Source organism: Brassica napus, chromosome C4 (genome assembly GCF_020379485.1).
Source record: "Brassica napus cultivar Da-Ae chromosome C4, Da-Ae, whole genome shotgun sequence".
NCBI classification, from domain to species: domain Eukaryota; kingdom Viridiplantae; phylum Streptophyta; class Magnoliopsida; order Brassicales; family Brassicaceae; genus Brassica; species Brassica napus.
In genome coordinates this window covers 4,699,863-4,706,695 of record NC_063447.1, presented here as the reverse complement: position 1 = coordinate 4,706,695, position 6,833 = coordinate 4,699,863, and the positions used below count along the sequence as shown (strand labels likewise).

The following is a 6,833-nucleotide window of genomic DNA, read 5'->3' as shown; positions in this document are numbered from 1 at the left end:
TCAATTCTTCAAAATTTAAATAAATGAAGAAAAAAATGAAGTACCAATGGAATAAAAAATGAAGCAAAAAGTAGAAAATGAAGCACCATTGGAGATGTTCTTAGTATTCATCTTTTTTTACAAGGTGAAGAAAATTACAAAAACGACACACTTTGTGGCTAAGGTTCCCATCAAAAATATTGGAGAATAAAAGTTGTCATAAATGTTTTCCATCCTAAGTTGTCATAAAGGTTAGATCAATCATCAAAGTGATATATAAAAGCAAGGATGGTATAAAATTACCATTTTTATCTATATTTTGCTTTTTGAATTTTAATTCCAGTTGGACTAAGATCTTCGACTGTGATAGGTAGAAAATAGAAGTACATAAATGAGATTAATATGAAAAAATGTCGTTGTTTTCAGATTGATGATAAAAATCATTAGATTTAATTTTTAACGTTTTCCTTACTCGCGAGTGATAGTGATACGGTGTAGAAGAACATAAAAAAAATATACCATTTACCATTATTATTATTTTGGTCAGCCCCGTTTACCATTAAAAACTATGAAGTTATAAACTTATAATTAGTTATTAACCAGAAAATATTTTTTAGAAATTAATAGCAAATCCAAAAGAAAAGGGAGAAAATAGGTTTAACTAGTGTGCATTACGTACAATAGGCATAATTATATTTGTTGGGCTCCAAATAAGCTTGTATTATTCATATAAAACGAAGGCAGATATTAGGAGGTATTAAATAAAAACGTTATCCTTATTTTTTTTTTAAATCATTGATGTACGTCCTCGAGATAACTTATAATAGGTTGCAGTTACGCTTACAGTCTTCTTCCTTCGGGTAACACTTGGGCTCAGTAATAGCGTCGGGGACAAAACAACAAATACATCTGCGTAAATGTTTTTGGGCGGTTGGGCATATTATTCCCCTGCAATGCAATCGTTTCTAGCTGAATTGCCCGCTTTAAGACCTTGGCCATCGACAACTATATAAACAAAAAAGTAACAACAATATCATTTGGAGAAAAAAATAACTATTGAGGATATTATGATGTGGTTGCAATGGTGAAAAAAATAGATGATGAACAAAGTAAAACTTTTACAAATGCATACATTCATGAAGAGAAAATAAAGCAATCAAGATGATGGAAAAGATAGCGAACTGTGATGACGGCATATTTTTCTTACGATACACATTTATTTTTCTTTTTTTTGAATATTATATTTACTCCTTTTTTTGGTGTAATTTCTATTTAGATTAATTTATAGATAGAAGTATGTAAACTAGCAATGCGTCTTGGATGGGGATCCATAAAAATTGGTTAGGTTTATTTGACCAATTCTTTTCTAATTATTGTCTGGTAATCATATTGATATTTAACTCTCTTTTTTTCTTATTCAGTTGTTTATAGAAACAATAAAACTATTGTGTGATAACTATATTAGAACAATACGTATGAGTTATTAATTGAAGTACTTTTCGGAAAAACAAAATACTAATTATTTGGTAAAAATATCTGAAAAAAATAGTCCATGTAATGATCAGATCACACCAAAAATTGTGTATTGGAAATAGTGATTAAAATGATCTATTTGCATATATTTTTCTGTTTGTTAAAGATTGTTGATTTGTTGTGTGTCGCCTGATAGAACCTTACCCTACAGTTTTAACGTGAACATTTTGATTATTACGTATTCTATGGGATATATTGTGAAAGTGTCATGCATCAATCTTATATATACAATAATCCCATTTCAATAACATTAATACATTTCCAGAATTAAGAAACACAAATGACAGATTAGGAAGTTGTGGGGGTACGTATAAGAATAATAAATCGATAGGTTGCTATCAAACTGAGACGTAACTATGTGTTGTAATTGTCTACATACATTCAAACCTTAAAATCATGAGAAAATAGAAAACTAACCCAACATTTAATAATTATTACTACGTATTGAGATAATGATAGTGATCTCACTATTACACCCACTATGTTTTTATTTAGTGACCTGTGTTCAACTATCCTCAAGTCTCACCAAATACCATATACAATACATGCATGTATATCTGCTCTTTGTATATAGTCGAATATTACCAATTGTCAAGGAAAATAATAGTAGATGCAAAGTTTAAAAAAAATAAAAAAATAGATGCAAAGTATATGATGAATAAAATCGTAATTATTCATCATATTATAAATTGTTGTTTCCCCCTTTTCAAAAACCAATTTACCTATTCAATGAATACATTGATATATGATGAATATATCGTAATTATTCATCATATTATAAATTATTTTGTCTACTACGTATAGTTAATAAGATTATTTTTATCGTGGACGAAATCTATTATTTGAAAGGTGTGAAACTTGTCTTAACGAGTTTGATAGGGACTTTTTCTTCTTTATACCAATGGCATTTCTAACCTCGTTAGAGTGAAATAATAGAGTGAAAAATAAGTTGACTCCAAATATAGAGTAACTGTTATGAGCCGCATATGTTGAAAATTATAAAGGATGTGAGGCCCGTTGCACTATTTGCACAGTTAATTTCTCTTCTATATAAACGATCGTTTCGATCGTTTATAAACACACCATTCCTTCTCCTTCTAATAACACATCCTCTCTTATTATCAGTGTTATCTTCTCCTACGGGTATAAAATTTTGCCCTTATTTAAATTTCCTCGATACAATAAAATTCTAGTTTTTTTATAACACGTTATCAGCACGATCACTCTGCGATTCGGTAAAATTTATTTGTATCATTTATACCCTGTTATAATGGTCGGTATACCACCTCTACTATTATTTATATCATGTTATAATGGCCGGAATACCGCCTATATTATTTACTAATAATTTAATTTATTAATGGTCGGCCGAGCCGCCTTATATCATGTTTATTATTTATTGGTCGGCCGAGCCGCCTCATATTCTGTTTATTATTTATTGGTCGGCTGAGCCGCCTTATACTCTGTTTATTATTAATTGGTCGGCCGAGCCGCCGTATAATTTATTTATTACTCTGCATTGATCGGCTGAGCCGTCGCATGATTTGTTGTCATAACATAAATATTTTATTGTCATAATTTTTTACTTTTATGAAATTTTATAGATTTGATTGACCGTTTAATACGATATTTTCAGACTGATTTTTAGTGCACTCGATTTAACCCCAACGGTCACAAAGAATTTTTTTTCAAAAATTTCCCCTTTCTCCAACGGTCATGAACAGTAATTTTCATCTATAAATACAACTCATTTTCACTCCATTTCATCATCCAAAACATTTCATCTTCTCTCAAAAATTTCAAATCGCTCTCCTCCGATTTTTTTTATTTCAAGAAAGATGATTCGCGCACTTTTGTTTTTATGTGCCATTTTTATTTGTGTTTCTATTTATGGTTTATCCGTTGGAGAATTTACTCCAAAAGAATTTAGGATGAATATCGGTTTACTTTTCTTTACATCGCTTCTTTTTGTAATTGCTTGTATGATTAATGTAAACGGTTTTTAAATTATGAAGTTCTAATAAAATTATTATTTTGTGTTTTAGAAATACAAATGGCAAACATCGAGAAACTCCAGTTCCCGGCTCTGAAAGTAACCGGCGAAAACTATGTCAGATGGGTCACAAATGTGAAACCCTATCTTGTAATAAAAAAGATAACCGAAGCGATAAAAGTCGGTAACAAATCGCCACCCGAGCATATAGCCGAAGCGATAATCTTCCTGAAGAAGCACTTAGATGAGAATCTAACTCACGACTATGGAGACGTTGAGGACCCAGCCGTACTATGGCAAGCCTTGAAAGACAGATTCGATAATCAAAAGGAAATCAATCTCCCTCACGCTCTTGAAGAGTGGAAAACCCTCAGGTTTCAGGATTTCCAAAGGGTTAGAGATTACAATTCCACTATCTTAAGGATAGTTGCACAATTAAAATATTGTGGTAACCCTGTCACCGAAGCAGAAATGCTTGACAAGACATACAATACTTTCCACAAAGAACACAACGTCTTATCCCGAATTTACAGAAAATGTGGGTACACCAAATTTTCTGAATTGATGGTAACACTCATGTTGGCTGAAAAGAACGATGAGTTACTAATCAAAAACCATAATTCCCGACCTACGGGAGCCAAGGCATTTCCCGAAGTGAATGCTACGGCGGTAGAATATTCGGGAAGGAGAAACCAGACCAACCGAGGTCGTGGTCGGCGTTTCAACAACAAACGTGGAAAGCCTTACTATCCTAAAAGTATTAGATCTAACAAATGGGTTAGATCTGAACAACCTCCTAAAGGAAAAGAAACCGAAGAGGATACCACAAAGAAAAGTGAGACTGTATGTTACAGATGTGGATGTAAAGGACATTGGTCCCGTACCTGTCGTACTCCCCCACATTTGTGCAAGTTATATCAAGAGTCCATAAAAGGAAAGGCTAAAGAGGTGAACCTCATGGAAAATGTTGAAGGGACCTCATACCTTGAATCCTCCGACTTCGCTAATGAGCTGGACTAGATTACTCCTGAAGAGAATCGAAATGCCCATGATAAGAGTATTGAATAGTTTTCAGTATTACCATGTATAATTATTATATTTCATATTTTAAACAAATAATGACGTTTTTAACGACATCTTATTGTATAATTATGTGTTTCCTTATATGAATGAATTTTATGTTTTTCTTTTATTAATATTTATGACAATTTCAGAAATGGATCAGAATGGTAATGAAGCAAAATCCAAGAAACGGATTCGTGAAATATGCATACCAGATAGTGGAACAACGCACACTATTCTGAGACAAAAGAGATATTTCTCTGATATAAAACCGACAAGAATTGTCGTCAATACAATATCAGGTCCTGCAGACGTGATTGAAGGAACTGGTAAAGCAAATTTTACTTTACCGAATGGAACAAAATTTTCCATAAATAATGCTCTATATTCTCCAAGTTCTAAAAGGAATTTATTGAGTTTTAAAGATATATATCTTCACGGATATGATACTCAGTCTGCAACTGAGGATGGAAAGAAATACATGTATGTAACTTCTGAGAAATGTGGCAGAAAACACATATTGGAAAAGTTTCCAGAACTTCCTTCGGGGTTACATCATACTTATATCGATGAGATCGAATCAAATCTTTTAGTAAAACAGAACCCAGAAGAGTTCACATTATGGCATGATCGCCTTGGCCATCCAGGCACTACAATGATGCGTAAAATCATAGAAAGTTCACATGGTCATTCACTGAAAATCCAGGAGATTTCTCAAGGGAATAAAATGACATGTGTTGCATGTTCTCTAGGAAAATTGATCGTAAGACCATCGCCAACCAAAATCGATAAAGAATCACCAAAGTTCCTTGAAAGAATTCAAGGTGATATATGTGGACCGATACATCCACCATGTGGACCATTCCACTATTTTATGGTATTAATTGACGCATCCAGTAGATGGTCACACGTTTGTCTATTATCATCTCGAAACATGGCATTTGCGAGATTTCTAACTCAGATAATCAAACTGCGGACACAGTTCCCTGATTATAATATTAAAAAGGTTAGATTAGACAACGCTGGTGAATTCACATCCCAAGCATTCAATGATTATTGTATGGTAACGGGAATTGAAGTTGAACATTCTGTGGCTCATGTTCATACGCAAAATGGTTTGGCTGAATCGTTAATTAAGCGTCTGCAACTGATTGCAAGACCATTGATCATGAAATCAAAACTTCCAACCTCTGTATGGGGACATGCTATTTTGCATGCAGAAGCACTCATTCGAATCAGACCGAGTGCATACCACAAGTATTCCCCACTACAATTAGCGTTTGGTCGAGAACCAAATATTTCCCATTTAAGAATCTTTGGTTGTGCAGTATATGTGCCTGTAGCACCACCACAACGAACAAAGATGGGACCACAAAGAAGGTTGGGAATATATGTTGGTTGTGACTCTCCATCGATTATAAGATACCTAGAACCACAGACTGGTGACGTCTTTACAGCACGTTTTGCTGATTGTCATTTTGACGAAAATGTATTCCCAGTTCTAGGGGGAGAAAACAAAAATGTTGGAAGTGATATAAAATGGAGTGTACCATCATTGTTATATCTTGATCCTCCCACTAAAGAGTCAGAACTAGAAGTTCGACGAATTATGCATTTACAGAGTATAGCTAACCAGCTACCTGATGCATTTGTAGATACCAAGACGGTAACTAAATCTCATATACCAGCTGCAAATGCTCCTGCTCGTATCAAAATGCCAAATGAACAAGAAAAGGAGGATGACACACGAGAGCCAAAAACACGCCTGAAGCGTGGTAGACCTGTTGGTTCTAAGGATAAGAATCCTAGGAAACAGAAGAAAGCTGAAATATATGATGCACCCAAAATAGCAGAAAATATTTTGGAGGAAATAAATGATAAGGATTCTGATGAATCAGAGCATCATGAATCAAAGCATCATGAATCGAAAGATAATCATGAGATTTCTATTAATTACATCCATAATAAAAGGATATGGAATAGAAATGAACAAAATGACCTTGATGATGCTTTCTCATATATTGTGTCAAGTGAAATAAATGAAGAAATCGATGATCCAGAACCAAAATCTGTCTATGAATGTCAAAAGAGACATGATTGGGAAAAATGGAAAAATGCAATACAAGCTGAACTTGATTCGCTTAATAAACGAAAAGTATTTGGATCTATTGTGCTCACACCTGCAGATGTGAGACCAGTTGGGTACAAATGGGTTTTCGTTCGAAAGCGAAATGAGAAAAATGAGATTACGAGATACAAAGCTCGT

The 6,833-nt window shown here is 33.6% G+C and overlaps 1 long non-coding RNA gene across 1 annotated transcript; it reads right to left on the bottom strand.

Annotated features, from left to right (window-relative positions):
• Window positions 1–617: 617 nt before the first annotated feature.
• On the bottom strand, window positions 618–2,754 carry LOC111205139. The gene is made up of 2 exons (XR_002657554.2): window positions 1,112–2,754; window positions 618–984 (listed from the first exon to the last, which is right to left on the bottom strand). It is a non-coding gene; the product is annotated as an uncharacterized LOC111205139 (long non-coding RNA).
• Between the last annotated feature and the right edge of the window lie 4,079 nt (window positions 2,755–6,833).